At 36.5% G+C, this 17,363-nt stretch overlaps 1 protein-coding gene across 3 annotated transcripts in view; it reads right to left on the bottom strand.

The window, feature by feature from the left end:
- Positions 1-16,986, bottom strand: part of WDR33 (WD repeat domain 33) — a 90,541-nt gene extending 73,555 nt beyond the window's left edge. For all 3 annotated transcript variants that reach the window (XM_072960791.1, XM_072960792.1, XM_072960793.1), the window contains exon 1: positions 16,823-16,986. The gene's annotated coding sequence lies outside the window, so the exon portion shown is untranslated. The remainder of the gene's footprint in view (positions 1-16,822) is intronic.
- Positions 16,987-17,363: the final 377 nt, after the last annotated feature.

The raw sequence follows: 17,363 nt of genomic DNA, 5'->3' as shown, positions 1-17,363 counted from the left end.
CAGAGAAAGAAAAAAACCACATGGTATCACTTATATGTGGAATCTTTAAAAAAAAAAAGATACAAATGAACTTATTTACAAAACAGAAAGAGACTTACAGACATAGAAAACAAACTTACAGTTATGGGAAGGGGGTAAAAGAGTTTGGGATTAGCAGATACAAACTGCTATATATAAAATGGGTAAGACAAGGCTGTACGGTATAGCACAAGGAACTGCACTCAGTATCTTGTAATAACCTACAGTGAAAAAGAATATGGAAAAGAGTATATGTATAACTGAGGCACTATGCTGTGCACCAGAACTAACACAACATTGTAAATCAACCAAACTTCAATAAAAAATCAACATAAGAAACAAATAAATCAATATATGACAAAAATATAAAGTCAGTTGCTTATTCTATGTTGGATTAAGTTTTCAACCAAAAACCTGAGACAGTTCTTAGCTGGAAGCTCTGTAAGACTGAAAGACAACATGCATGCCATGTATGTGATCAGTCCCTCCAAATGAAGAATTCAGTCCAATATGATATTTCTGGAACACTGACAATTAGCTTCATCATGATATTACTTTAAATAAATAAGGCACAAATCTAGTATCTAGAGTCTACATGAAATACTTTAAACCAAAATTAACTTAAAAGAGGAAATACAACTTTCAAAATAACAGTTGTCATTTCACATGTGCTTAAGTAATACTTTCTATTCCCAAACTGCAAGCTACTAATAACTTAGAAGCCTCTGGAGATTGATGGTATCAGTACAAGGAGAGTTGCTACAGAACAATGGTATGGAGGTTTCTCAAAAAAATAAAACCATAACTACCACACAATTCAACTTCTGGATATTTATCTAAAGAAAACAAAAAACACTAACTCAAAAAGATTTAAGTACCCCATGTTCACTGCAGCATTGTTTACAATAGCCAGACATGTAAACAACCTAAGTGTGTCTTTCTCTCTCTCTGTATATATACACACACACACGTATATGTACACACATATATAGACACTTAGGCTGTTTACACACCTTAGCTCTTGTAATATATATATACACATATATATGTGCATACATGTGTATGTATGTATGTTCCACAATATTATTCTCACTCACTAAAAAGAATGAAATCTTGCCATTTGTGAAAAACACAGATGGACCTTGAGGGCATCATGCTGAATGAAACAAGTCAGCCAAAGACAAATACTGGATGATCTCACTCATATGTGGAATCTAATACAGACAAACAAACAAAGGAACTCATGCAGAGAGCAGGTTGGTGGCTGCCAGTGAAGCGGGTAAGAAGTAGGTGAAATGGATGAAGAGGATCAAAAGTTAAAAACTTCCAGTTCTAAAATAACTCATGTGGATATAATGTAAAGCATAGTGACTACACTTAATAGTACTATATTGAATATTTGGAAGTTACTAAAAGAGTAGATCTTAAAAGTTCTCATCATAAGAAAAATAATTGTGACTATGTAAGGTGACAGATGTTAATTACTTATGGTGATAATTTTTCAACATACACATTTACCAAATCATTATGTAGTATACCCAAAACTAATAAGATGTCATATGTCAATTATACATCAATTTTTTTAAGTACTAAACAACAGTAATACAACATAATTTATTCAATTAGGTAAATCCGGTAAACGAATTGACCTAGTTACATCAGATAAATAGAATAAGAATTAATTAATCAGGTAATTACTGCTAATTTTCTTCTGTGATAACACTATTATGGTTTTAAGGAAAGTCTATTACTATAGATGATGAACACTGAAGTTTTTAGAAGTCTGCATCTTTCAGAGTTCAGAAAAAAAATTGAACAAATAAGGGAAAAGCACGTTGTACATAATTCAGTCTCTCTCTAATGACTATCAGAAGGCACTTGAAGATCCTGTTCCATCTCAGTGTCACATTATTATCGACACTAATCACATATTTTACATACTGTGAACCAAATTTGTATTGCCTATTCATAATTTGCATATTTTTAAGCCTTGGTCCACTGTGAAACCAATACAAGGTAATGATAAATATCTAGAAAAGAGGAGAAAGAGAAGAGGGAGGAAGGAAATACACTCAGTCCTCCATATATATGATTTCTACATCCACAGATTCAACCAACTGTGGATGGGAAACAATTTTTTTTTTAATTCCAGAAAGTTTCAAAAAACTTGAATTTGCCGCATGACAACCAACAACTATTTACACAGAACATATACTGCATTTACAACTATTCACAAAGTATTTATTTACATTGTATTAGGTATTATAAGTAATGTAGAGATGATTTAAAATATAAGGGAGAATGTGCGTAAGTTATACACAAATATTACACCATTTTATACAAGGGACACCCACCTCCCCCAGGGGTCTTGGAACCAATCCCCCACTGACACTGAGCAACGACTCTATAGAACCACTGTTAACTGTACGTGCAATTCTGGGTTATACATAAACTTCTGCTCTTTTTCCCTCTTAATAATTACAGCTTGAGAGTCGTATTTTACAACTCCATATTACAAAACTCTTTGTTTGCAGATGTTTTTAACTTGCTAAATGTTCCATTAACTATAACATAATTTACTTAACATGTCCCACCACTGAATGTTTGAATTATTTTAAAATATATCCTACTAAAATTCAAATCACATTGACCATCCTTGTGCATAAAGCTTTTTCTGTATTTATTTGCCTCATAAGCAAGAGGGATTGCTGAAGTCTAAGAATCTTTGATACTTTCAGTTTAAAAAAAATCACTTTTTCTTGGTTATTTCTGTGTTGGTTTTCCTGATTATTAATAAGTTAAATACTTTTCCTGTTGTCAACTTTATTAGCCAGGTTTATTCCCACCGCTATGTGTTTTGAATACTGCTTTTGGGAATAATCTATATCCAGGTCTTTATTTCCCATCTGTCTCCTATATGAGTAGGTTCAGGGGAAAAAATTTCAGTACACATTTTCATTGTTCGGATTTTGAATCTAAAAGGCATACTTTTTATATCTCTGGAGTTAACAACAAAAAAGTACCCTAATAGAAAAAACTGTTATCGTCTCCCTTATCTCAAACTCAAGTGGATCCTCGTCATTCGAATATTAGGCATTAGCAAACATGCTTACTAGCTAAATTTATCCATAGCCCCAAAATCAACAAAGTCATTTGCAGACATGCAAAGAGCAGCAAGCAGCAAAAGATTCAAATCACCCAGAGCTCAACATCCCAGCTAAGGTCTAACCAGGCACTGTTCTGCTGACTTGTTTCAGGTATCATACTTTTTGCAATCTATGGTCATGTTTTCCACATTCGTGTGCCTTTTGTTGCTGATTTTCCTGCTTAAAATTCCCCCCCACCCCAAGTGTTTTGCTGAAGTGCTGTCTAGTGTTCCTAAGAGCAAGAAGGCTGTGATGTGCATTATGGATTAAATATGATTAGATACTAATGTTGTAAACAACTAATGCTGTTCGCCTTGAATTAGATATTGACGGATCAACAACATATATTAAATAAGGAACATTATACAGAAATACACATAAAATAAGGTTATGTTTTGGTTGGCTGATTTAAATATTGTCTCAGAGGCTCCCAGTAATCTAAATTCCCCCTAGGAGCAATGGTTCAGTATTTGCTAGTTCAGTGTTTGTGGCAACTTTACAGAACATAGTAACTACCATGAGTAACAAGAATCAACTGGAGGTGGCAGTCCTTACCATTCACAGGGAAAAATAATAGACAGGGTGTGACAGAGAGTGCAAGGATATTCTCATTTTCTTTTTTTAAAATCACCTTCAACTGTAGAATTCCTTCTTTAAGTTACATCTTAAAAGACATTCAGCAAAGCTGTATCACTGGAATACTATTCACAACTCCTCCACAGAACCCTTAAGCCTTGAGGGACAGGGGTACTGTGCATCATTAGAGTGCAAAGAACAAACTAGGGGAGCTAGGACTCTATTTAAGGCTCTAGGAACTTCTTCCCCTACCTTGGAGAAATTTTTGATACCTCTTGGGTCTTTGATTCCTAGACCTCTAAAATGAAGGAACAGGATTAAGAACCATTATCATCACTCAATACTTAAAATTTGTAAAGCACACAATGATTCTGACTTAAAATTTTATATTTGATATTCAAGAAAACTTTTGCTATTTTTAAATCATGTTACAACAGCTATGATTTCCAGAAGTACTTTACGTATTTATAAATTTCAGAAAACCACCCTATGAGTTAACAGAGATCCAGGTGGGCAACTAAAAAATTCTGTCTTGCAAAAGTCTTTCAGTGCAGTTCACAAGCACAATAGGCAACCAGAAAGGAATGACTAAATAAATTACTTCTGCATATCTCTATCATGAGATCTTACATAATCATTAAAAATGCCTGAAATATTTCAAACAAACTGCACATGATCTAAGCGGAAAAACCACACTGTGGAATAATTATAATTATTTTAAAAGAACTGTACACTTTTGCTCAAAAGCCAAAAAATAAGAAGGAACACACAATCAAAGTAACAGAGCAAGGACTTATGGTAAGATTCTGTTGTCTTCTTCACACCCTGGGTTTTTCCAAGTTGGCCGCAACAGACATGAATTACTTTTATAAGGAGGTAGGACTGGTGTTTTTCTTTTTTTTTTTAAATGATATTCTGAAATCTCTAAGTTTGCTAAATACTCTCACAACCTTTGCTGGGATATTCCTATACCAATGTTCTCAATTATTTTTGTACATTTATGCTTATTTATTACTCTCAATTTATCAGCAGTCTTTGCACTTCCAAAGTACATTAGAAAAAACACTGACAATACAGTGGAGAGGTCCAGGAAACAGTTATTGCTCATAGGACAACAGTAATTTTTGTGTTTCTGTATTATAGACTAAGAATTTACACCAAATTAAAAGGGTCTGTTTCCAAAAGTCTAATTTAAAATACAGAACCTGTAGCATATGCAAAAATAACTATTTTGAGGTGGGAGGACAATGCTTCAGAGATACAAAGATAAAGTCCATTCTCCAGAACAATTATAACAGAGACATTTCACATAACAGATCTTTTAACTGTCCATCAAAAGATATGCCTTCTGTATTACGACTCTTGGACAGAGAAAGCAAATGGTGATTTCAACTAGTCCTAATCAGGCCAGCAGAGCATAGAGGCTTGATCTGCAACTGAGATACTTCTTTGAGCAAGTCTTTTCCTAAATTGAAAAAAAAAAAAAGTATATGTATGAAAAATAAAAAATCAGAAGACAGATCCAGTTAAAGAAGATCAAGGAAACAAGGAAATGTAACACATGACCCTTACTTAGATCCAGGTTTGCGGAAAAAAAAAAAAACGGCTATTAGAGATGTCTGAATGTGGACCTGGTGTTACATAATATTAGGGAATTATGGCTAATTTTCTTTGTGTGATATTGTATGCTGAAACTGCATTCTGAAGCATCATGTGTTATGATGTCTCTAATTACTTTAAATGGTTAAAATGTATGTACGCATGTATGCATATAGAGACAGAATGTTACTGGTTGAATTACATCCCCTCAAAATTCATATGGTGAAGTCCTAACCTGCAGCAGCTTATTGGGAAACAGAGTCCTTGCAGATGACATTAGTTAAGATGAAGTCATAATGGAGGAGGGTGGGCCACTAATTCAACATGACTGGTGTCCTTATAAAAAGGGGGAATTCAGACAAATGTAAGGTTGGAGTTATGCTGACACAGTGACAGAACTACCAGAAATTAGGAGAGATCTGAACAGATCTGTCCCTAGTACCTTCAGAGAGAACATGGTCCTGCTGACACCTTGATCTCAGACATCTAACATCTAGAACTGTTAAGACAATAAATGTCTATTGTTTAAGCCACTCAGTTTGTGGTATTTTGATGTATCAGCCCTAGCAAGAAAATACAGCAAAACTATAACAAGTGTTGAATTTAGGAGGCAAGTATATGGTATTAACTTCTTTCTTCAACTTTTCTGTATATCTAAAATGTTTAATACCGTACGGTAAATACTTAAGAATTGTGTGAATATTCTGTTCCCCAGTAACCATTCATTTAATAGTCATTGATGTTACTTATCTGAATAAAAGGAACTTCGTTTATCAATATCCACAAAGTAAGTGCTGGGATTTTGACTGGTATCACGTTGAATCTACATAACAAGCTGGGAAGAACTGACAACTTGACGATATGAAATCTTCTTACCCATGTACATTAAATATTTTGCTATGAGAGGGAGTGCTATGGGGAGAAACAAGAACAGGTAGGGGAGCACAGATGTGAAACAGAAATGTTTCAGATGAAATAACTTTTAGGATGCTTAAAGAAAGAATACATCAAGTGGAGAAGGGGAGGAGGGGCAATTCTAGACAGAGGAAACAGCAAGCGGAAGTAAAAGAGAAATATTGAGGGCTTTTGGGGGGTTGAGATATAACTGAATGATAACATTGTATTCATTTTAAGTGTATACAGTTTTTTAAATGGTGGGGTGGGGGAGAGGGAGCAGCAGAGAAAGATGCTGGAAACCTAAAGTTCATATACTGAAGCTAGATTCTGAAATGCCCATCATGATAACCTATATGAAAGTTTACATGTATCACATAAAGCAGAAGCTATAACTGGGGTCTATGGATACATAAACGGGCAAAAGGAATTCAATGACCCTCCCTACCTCAGAGTTGCATGTAGAATTCTAATACGGATATTTACGTTTTTCTGGGAAGAAGTATACAACTTTCATCAGACTCCCATGGGTCCAAAAAGTATAGAAGCCACTATTACAGCAATGATGAATCATCCCAGGTATGTATAGCACATGAAAATTATCAAAAAGGGGCAAATTAGTGATTTTACGTTCCCCTTGTTACTCATGCTGAGGAATGACTCACACTCTCTGGGAAGCAACACCATTCAAGAAAGCAACAACTATGATAATACAAGTGGTGGTTGGGTGTGAGAAAAACCACCATATTCACACACTGATAGTGCACATACTGTGATCAAGCAACTGCACTTCTGTGAATTTACTCCTACATACACGCTCACTCGTGCACAAACGCATGCACGAGGTTATTCAGTGGAGCACCGTTTTTAGTAACAGAAGACTGGAAACCACTCATGTCTACCAAATAGAGGGCTAGTTAAAGAAAATCATGAAATACCCACACAACAATTATGCAACTCTTATAAAGAAGGTAGTTCTATTTAGGATCTCCAAGATACACTGTTAAGTGAAAAAAAAGTACAGAACACTGTATAGACTACTACTGTGTACGTGAAAAGGAACCAAAAAGAGGGACATATACACATCTGTAGTAAATGCGTTTGCTATATACAACCCAAAGTATCTCTGGAAGAATTCACAACAGACTGCTAACTGTGGCTACCAAACAGATAAAATAGGACTGGAGGACAGCAGTACCGAGGAGACAGATCACTATACATTCTCTTCTACCTTTCACTTTTTAAAACACATGTACATAGTATATAAAGAAATGAATGAATGAATAAATGCAAAAGAAAAATAACTTATAAAAAAATGCTACTAAAGTAGTGTTACGTGCAGTTTCAGCACAGTACCAGAAATGATTACTCTGGGCACAAAATTAGTGTAAAAAACCATAGCTGGAAATGAGCATTGTGGGTAGAAAATGTGGGTGAAAAGCTCTCTAATAATATCAACTACAATTTGAGTACCTGAAACATGTGAAAGAGGCACAGTCTACATACTAGGGGTGTGATACGTGTGGGTAAAATTTATCAAGAAATATTCTGCCAAATTCTACAATTATCTGGCAGATTTAAAGGCTGAAAATCATTAGGTTATTAAAACAAACACACCAAAGTCCTAGCTGGTAATCAATTTTGAACAAAGCTAGATATGACAACTTCAAGACCACAAAATAATGTGAATGTATTCCTGATGGAAGGTTCTTCTATTTTAGATTTTTCTGGGCATGTAACTGTTAAAATTTTAGCTCTCTCTCAAAGACAATGAACCAAAAAACTCTTCCAACTTATACTACGAGATGTTTGGAGTTTGCTTTTTGTTTTGTCTTTTGTAAAGGTGGAGAAAAGAACATTAAACTTGTATTCAGGGGACTTGGATTCTTCCACTAACTGTGTAACGATGAACAAATTTAGTCTCCTCGACCCTGTTCCTTAACGGTCTAGATGGGATGATCTCTAAAAGTAAAATAATTCTAAAACTTCAGGATTATACGGGGAGCAGCAAACAATGTTCCAGTTTCTCTCAGCTCATTTTAAAACTTGGCTTAACAACTAAATTGAAGGTAAAAGCATTTAACAGAATACACAAAGACAATCATTACCAAAGGAACAAACCTAAAGAGATGGCTGTGAATAGTTCCAATTTATCAACAGTAAGATAAAATCACAAACTATGTGTACAGGCTTTGAATGCCGCTTCACAGTTTCTGGTTTTATTACCCACACTGGCCTAAAAGCCTAATTAATTAGTTCCTCAGTCTTTGGTATTTGTGGTGTCTTTAATTACCCTACGAAACATACTGTCTTACTCTGGTATTTCCCTCTGAACAAGTCAGTCTGAGTTTCAAAAGTAACAGTGGTTATTACAGATATGATAAACAGAGTTAACCAAATACCTAAGAGTGAAGTTTAAAAAAATTCACCACTGAAACACGTGTCCTTCATTGTTTTTTTTAAGTTAATAAAATTTTTTAAATTATTTTATTTTATACTTTCTTTGGTGGGAAAGGGGTTTACTTTTTATTTTTAGAGGAGGTACTGGGAATTGAACCCAGGGCCTTGTGTATACTAAGCATGTGCCCTACCACTTGAACTATATCATCCTCCCTCCTTCATTATTTTTGATGAGTCTTCTCTTTATAAAGGCTCAGTACTGTTAAGTAAAACTACTTTTATTAGAGCTAAAACTAAAGATTATTGATTTCTAACCACAAAGTCAAACTCACTATAGTTTTCTAACCATACAATCAAACTTATATTCATATTTATACCCATGGACAATAATCTACACTTCTGGTTGGGAAAATCAATTGTTTGTAGAATTCTAATATGGATATTTACATTTTTTCTGGAAAGAAGTATACAACTTTCATCAGATTCCCATGGGGTCCAAAAAGTATAGACGCATTAAATACAGCAAATGTATATAGCTCAAATTGTAGAGTGCATGTTTAATATGCACAAGGTCCTGGGTTCAATCCTCAGTACCTCTATTTAAAAAACAACAACTAATAATAAATAAATAGACCTAATTACCCCCCAAAAAAAAAGTTTAAAAAAAATCACAATGAGAGAGTACTTCACATCCACTAGGGCTACTTTAACCAAAAAAAGGGAAAAGTAACAAGTTTGGTGAGTATGTGGAGAAACTGGAACCCTCAAATACTGCTAGTGAGTATGCAAAATAGTGCAGAGAAAAGAGTTTGGAATTACCCTAAATCCTAAACATAGAATTAGCATAATACCCAGCAATTCCACTCCTAGGTATACCTCCAAGAGAACTAAAAGCATTATGTGCACACAAAAACTTGTACAGGAATGTTCATAGCAGCATTATTCACAAGAACCAAAAAGTGAAAACAACCCAAATGTTTTACTGACTAGACTGCCCAGTTTATTAAGAGAGAAGATAAGCTGAGCACAGGCCCGGTGGAAGAGATGCACAAGGCAAGACACGGAGGGACTCAGAGTGCTGATGTTCTCAAAGCCCACGACTCCACGTGTTCACCAACCCAGACGCCCTCCGAACCTTGTCCTTTCTTTTCTATGGAGGCTTCATTACCTGGGCATTATTAACTAATCACTGGCAATAGATTCAACGTCCAGTCCCTCCTCTCCTAGAAGCCAAGGGGCTGGGCTGAAAGTTCCAACCCTCTAACCACATATGGTTTCCCTGACAATCAGCCTTCACCCTTAGGTGCTTTCCAAAAGTCACCTCACTAACACAAACTCAAATGTGATTAAATGGGGTTTGTTATGAATATCAAGACACCTTTCTCACTATAATCAGTAAGGACATTCCAACGGTTTCAGGAGCTCTATGCCAGAAACTAGACAGACCAAATACATGTTTCTTATTATTTATCACTTGGGGGTTGGGGGGGAGTTGTGCAGGGAGGGAAGCTCTAGATTGATACGGAATGATTTTTTGAATATGTTTGTAGGAAAAAACAAGGCTCGCACACACAAATGGGACGATATCAATCTTAAAAATTTTGGTGCAGCAATGAACACAATCAACAGAGTGAAATGGTAACCTACAGAATGGGAGAAAATGTCTGCAAATCTGATAGGGGGTTAATATTTAGGACACATGAAGATCTCCAACAACTCAACAACAAAAAAAATCAAATAACCCAATTAAAATTTGGGCAAAGAGCTTAAAGAGACTTTTCTCCAAAGATAATATACAAATAACCAACAAACATATGAAAAAGATGCTCAGCATCATTTATCATTGGAGAAATGCAAAATGAAACCATGAGATATCACCTCACATCCATTAGAACAGCTACTATCAAAATATAGGGAGTAAGAGTTGGTGAGGATGTGGAGAAATTGGAACCCTTCTGCAGTGTTAACAGGATTGTAGAATGGTGCAAACCACCGTGGAAAACAAGATGGAGGTTCCTCAAAAAATTAAAAATAAAACTACCACATGACCCAGCAATCCCTCTTCTGAGTATGTATTAAAAGGGTCCCAAAGAGATATTTGCACACCTATGTTCATAACAGCACTATTCACAAGAGCCAAGACATGAAAGCAACCCAAATATCCATCCACAGGTGAATGAATAAACAAAATGTGGTACCAAAAAATGGACTAACATTCAGCTGATAAAAAAAAAAAAAAGGAAATCCTGTCACATGCCACAACATGGATGAATGTTGAGGACATTATGCTCAGTGAAATAAGCCAGTCACAAAAAGACAAATACTGTATAATTCCAATCATATGAGATATCTAAACTAGTCAAACTCATAGAAACATAAAGTAGAAGAATTACTGCCAGGAGTTGGGGAAAGGGAAAAAATGGGGAGGAGCTGTTCAGTGGATGAGAGTTAAAGTTTTGCAAGACAAAAAAAGTTCTCAGATCTCTGGCACAACGTGAATATTATACTTAACACTATTGAACTGTACACTTAAAAATGGTTAAGATGATAATTATCTTTACAATTAAGAAAACCAAGGTTTACAAGTTGTTGTTTTTCTTTTTAAGTGTGCCACTTTTGTAGGAAAGAGAAGAGAATGCACACACATACACATACCATACACTGGACAAGTAAGAATGGGAGTGGGGAGTTTGGAGAAAGAAGCAAGATTTAAGTACTCTTTCAATACTGTACTAAATTTTAAGCCATGTTAATATTAAACATATTAAAATTAAATCAAGAAGAAAAAAGCACACCGGAAAAATGAACAAAAAGTCAAACCTGATCATCAAAAGTAGTCAAATTGATACAGCAAACAAATAAAAAAAAGTGTTATCTCAAGTAATTTTTGCTTTGTTTTTTTGGGGGGGGTAATTGTGGGGGCAGGATGTAATTAGGTTTTTACACGTACTGGGGATTGAACCTAGGACCTCATGCATGCTAAGCATGTGCTCTACCATTTGAGCTATACCCTTACCCCTCAAGTGACTTTTTAACACAGTTCTCTTAACTGTTCATCTTTAGTGCAATACGTTTTAAGGAAAAAAAGGAGTGAAAAGAAATCATCTGCACTTAGTAGGATTGTTAGTAATAATACTGGCATTGTAAATTGAGTCTACTTTCTTTGTCGCAAACTCCACTAATGTTAACTTTGATTTGTCATTTAAAATACCAGTATAAACTGATGATTTTTGAAAACATGTTTCCTAGCTCTGCTCACTGAAAGGAGCCTAGAAGCTGAGAAACCTTAGTAACAGTACATATAACACCTTGCACCCAAATCTTAATTTATAAATATCACTTTCTATCAGAAAAAAGTGGGGCTTTTTGGAGAAATAGGAAAATACGAAAAACAAGTAACAAAAATATGAGAAGGACCTGGGTTATTTTGTTTTTCCAAAAACCAAGAAAGCCCTCAACGATTAATTAGCCTCAGTCAAAAAGGACATGAGAGCCAGCTCAAAGAGGGGCTCACACTGGCCAAATCTGGGACAACTTAAGCATCAAAAACAATAACTACAATTGACTAACATATTTAAAAAAAAATAGTAATGTTCCAAAAACTAAGAGAAAACAGAAAAACCTAATACTCTTTGAAAACAATGTCAGTCATTAAAGAAAAAAAGGCCATAGAACTGGTCCTGATTAAAGACCAAAGAGATACAATTAAATACAATGTTCAATTCTAGACTAGATTCTAAACTGCAGGGGCAAAAAACTCTACAAGGGATGTTACTGGGACAACTGGAGAAATCTGAATATGAAATCTGCATATTAGATAAATCGTATTAGTGTTAAATGTATAGAACTTGTTAATACTGTGGGTATTTAAGAGAATGGTGTTCCTAGTGGAAAGGTGCATGGTGTCTGTAAATGACTCCAGATGGTTCAGAAAAAAATCTATGGGATAGGGAGAAAGGAAGAGACAGAGAGAGAGGGCCAATGTGACAAAATGGTAACTGGTGAACAGGGATGGAAGAGTGCAAGAGAGTTCTCTATACTATTATTCCATTTCTTCTGTATGTTTATATTTATTTCAAAAATTTAAAGTTGAAAACATGAAGGAGGGCGACAGAGAAAGCAGCTAATAATGTAAACAAATAATAGAACTATGAGAATTAAGAAAATTCATTCATTCAATTTTTATAATCCCCAACCAAACAACTAGGCCAACAATCATCAATCATTAGGTGTCAGGGGAAAATGTACCTTTTCAGCGAAGAAATCTGGTGGACACCACACTAACCCAGTAAACTCAGCACTGGAAACACTGGGGCAAACTAACATCTGGCAAGCCCCAACACATTACTGATGGCTTGGTCATCACTAGAAACAGGAGAACCAGACATTCTGTCCTTCCTACTGTAATGCAACGCAAATTATCTATCATCCATCACTTATGCAGTATTTTTGCCAAAATATTTGATCCAAATTTAATCAAACCTCTCCATATCTAACTTCCAATCTACAGAAAGTTTTAAAAATAGAGAAACAAGTTAAATGACATTTTAAGCATTCAGTAAGAAAATCCCAAATTGGACCATTCTTTAAAAAGTCCATGCCAGTGACTTAATGCTGTCTTAGGCATAATAATGATACTGTGTTTCTTATATGGTCTTAGCTGGAAGCTAATTTGCAAAAAAAAAAAGATATAAAGTGCAGGAAAATGACATTATTTTAAAGAGATTCATCCTGAAGTATTTAGAGGACAATCATATGATATCTGCATTTAATTTCAGCTGGTTGTTGAGGGGAGAGGTATACTGAGAGCTTAAGTAAAATAGTTAAATGTTAGTAACAGATAAACCTAAATGAAAGCTTACAGGTGTTCACTGTGTCCCTCTTTCGACTTTTCTGGATGTTTGCATTTTCTCATAACATATAAAGATAGAAAAAAGGTTACCAGAATATCCCACATATGAAAAAGGGGAAATTGCTCCTTAAAAGCATCTTACTGAGACAGTAAACAGATCAAGCGCCTATAACAAACTCAGCCTTAACGCACAACTGCGCAGCTGTCAATCCACCCAAGGACCAGCTTGAAACCCAGAAGGCATAGTACCAGGCACTACAGGACACAAAGTAACAGAAAGCAGTCACAAAGCTGTAAATAAACAAAAAGTCACCGAAGATCTCATTAATGGGATGGGGCTTAGCTGGATTTTGAGGAGTGGACAGGACACGCGTAGTCTGAAAAGTGGGAGACAGGCAAAGAGGTCATAAGAGCGTGCCAAGGAGCAGAAATAAACCAGCACTGTGTGAAATATGGATCCCAATAGAGTCATGAGGAGAATTTTGTAGAAAATTCATTCATCCCTCAGTTTTATGATGCCTGGGTTTTATGAATACAAAAATCAAGGCACTACAGAACCTGCCTTCAAAGAGCTAACAGAGTAGTGAGAAGATACTACTCTAATCAAAATACATTAAGTAGAGATATATACAAAATTATTTAGTAACACAGGGAAAGGAGTAGTTACCAGTAGAACAAGATTATCAGTAAGTTTTCAACAAAGATACCTGAATTAATTTTTAAAAAGTGAAAACGGGAAAGGTAAGAATGGGCAAAATGAAGGAAAGGGGTCAAAAGGTATAAACTGTCCAATTCTAAAATAAATAAGTCATGTAGATGTAACACACAGCATGGTGACCACAATTAGTAACACTATATTGCACATTTAAAAGTTTCTAAGTGAGTAGATCTTAAAAGTTCTCATCACAAGAAAAAGAAATTTGTTAACTATGTATGGTGATGGACTTACTGTGGTAATCATCTCGTAATATATACTAATATCAAATCATTATGTTGTACACCTGAAACTAGTAAGATGTTACATGTAAACTGCACCTCAATAAAAAAAAAAATGACTTCAAGTCACAGAAAGTAAAATGACAAAATTTACTAAATGCATACGATGTACTAGACACATTCTTTCACCTTTGAGATAAACATTATAATTAACATTTTTATATACAAGGAAACTGAAGTTCAGAGAGTATAATGGACCAAATGCAAAAAAGCTAGTTACTGGTGAGCCTGACATTCAAAGCTAGGTCTGTATACTGCTAAAACCCATGTCCTTTCCAATACAACCCAGCTCTGGGAATTTATAAGCACTGAAATTACGAATATAAGGTACAAAACGAACATTAAGTCAGCCACTCTACCAGAAAACACTAAAATGTTCTAGAGTCAGAAAGGATGAGAGTAACATGCCTAAGATTTTCCAATGATATTATCTACTTAAGAGTCTCGGAGAAACTTTCACTGTTTCAACAGAAAAACAGAATTAACATCTCTTAAAAGCAAAAGTTTCAACACAAATAAAATCCTGGAATAATGTCTGGCAGAAAAGTAGAACAATCAGGAATCTTAAACAACAAATCTAGAATGCTTAAACAACTGCTAAGTTTATGACATTTAATTAAATACACTTCGATAATGAAGATTTCTAATCTACAGGCTCCAACCAATTAATACCAATTTATCTAAAAGTCCTGTTGTCTTAGTAAGCAACCTCAAAAGGATTACATACTTCCTTAAGTGAGAAATTTTCACTAATATCTCCAATATATTTGTTATAAAACTTTACCTGACTTTCTATTCTGAAACATGAAACAGTTTAAACTTCAGCAATAATCAAATAACATTTTTCCCAAAGTAATGTAAGAAGTATACGGACTTGTTACCTAGCGAAGAGAGCTCTGAATAAGCACCTTAAGTGGCTCCTTAAAAGTACAATTAAAGCCTTAGGTCAGGATAAAACTGATGGCAAAATCTCTCTTTTTAATATTTTTCACCAGCCAAAGAACGCAAGTTAAGCCATCAACCTCTATTTTTTCCTAAAGCACTGTGCTGTAAAACCAACTTTCTTCCAAAATTCTTCCCATAAATACAGAAAGATAAGGTCTTTCCACAAATTTCAAAACACGCTGATTACGGAATTTCAAGCCTCAGCACAAACTCAAATGGACACAGCATGTTACTTCTAGGCAAGGAAACCAATTAAAAAGTACGAAAGCATTTTACGGTAATAAAAGGTGGGTGTCAAATGCAGTTAAGATTAGGAAAACAAAAATGCCATAGGGGAACAATTAACATGTTTCTTTTTAACTAAGAGTCTCCAAAAGTTTTCTTTGAATTAAAAAGTTCAACCACTGCATCACGTTCACAGGCAAAAAATACTGCGTGCACTAGATATCCACAGTGCGCTTTAAAGTCAACTCACTGCTCCCAAGAGGTATTCCTATCAACACTGGCTTTTTGTAAATACTCTACAGTCTTCCAAAGTTCCCAGTCAACTTAATGTCATCTGTGTAGAAATTACTTCAAAACATTCTTAACAGGCTTTCTAAAAGTAATCCGTACTTTTCTGATTTGATTTAAACAGGTCCAATTACGGAATTCCCTAAAGACCCGCCTCCTTCTCTCTCCGGAAGGGCCACCAACCACAAGGGTTACAACAAAGTATCAACACTTTTTCTTTAAAAAAAAGAATGCTTTCTAAGATCCTAAATATCTAGTTGCCAGACGGCAACTTAAAATTAGAGATGTGCTGGGAGTTACTAGAGACACATGCAGGGAGCATGATCTTAAACAAAATAGCAACAGAACTATTCCAAAGGAGCGGGGTTTTTATTTAGACTGTCAAGCTGTGGACCCATCCCTGTTAAAATTGTCGACTTCCAGCCACGATAATTACGAGGCTAAACCTTCCGCTGTTTGGCCGGTTTCGCATTAACTAACTTCCCGTGACCCCTCCAACCAACCACTCAAAGCCACACTCCATTCAGCTCTCGGCCCATCCCTCCCCTCCCGTCCCAAATTTCAGTTTAACGCGCTTTCCTCCTCTAAACTTCAGTTTTATCCGTGGCCTACCCTCCCTACGTCTTCTTGTTGCCACCGGTTCCCAGGCAGGGCCTCAGTCCTTCCATGGCCTCCTTTCCCGATCCGCCTCAAGCCTCCAGCCCCCTCCCCGAAGGCCCGAACCCGCCTCAAAGAGCCTCCGGACGTCGATTCTCCCCGCTCTTCCAGCCTGTCCCCAGGCGCCCCTCCGGGCCCCCAAAGCACGCAACGGCCGAGCTTGAAAATGGCGGAGAGTGCCGCCGCCTGCTGCTGGGGAGCGGTCCCGTGCCACCGCCGCACTCACCCTCTGGCGCTGAGCAGAGCTCCTAATGGATGGCGAGCGAAGTGTTCGTCTTCGCCGTTGGGAATGTCTCTCCTGTCTGGCCTCCTCCCTCCGCCCCTCAATCCCACTCCTCCAAAAGAGTAGCCGCCATCTTCCCTATGAGCCACCGAGCGCACGTCCTGCGTCATCACGCCCCGGCGTACGCTACGACGTCACGCGCGCCAGAGTCGCCGGGCTCCGTAGGACTCGGTCTGCGCATGTGTATAGGTGAGGGGCGGGGCCTGGCCGGAACCCCGCGCGGCTCGGTTGAGCGGCTCTTTGTTCCAGCTGAGGGGAGGTTGGCGCTGCGTGGGGAGGAAGGTGGCCTCAAGTTGGGAGTTAAGCCTGATGCTCTCAAAAATACCCCGTTTAACAAAATTTGAATAAAAGATTTGTTTGAATAAGAAATTTGGTGGCAGTGCTGCAGTTGCTAAATATTCATCCGTGAAACTAGGACTCCTGCCTGACAATATTTCGAGAATTTGAAAGAAGTCACGGAGCTGAGTCAAGCACAAGATTTGAG

Source organism: Vicugna pacos, chromosome 5, assembly GCF_048564905.1.
Source record: "Vicugna pacos chromosome 5, VicPac4, whole genome shotgun sequence".
In the NCBI taxonomy this organism is placed as follows: domain Eukaryota; kingdom Metazoa; phylum Chordata; class Mammalia; order Artiodactyla; family Camelidae; genus Vicugna; species Vicugna pacos.
Note: the sequence above shows the minus strand (reverse complement) of the source record. Positions and strands in the feature narration are given on the sequence as shown.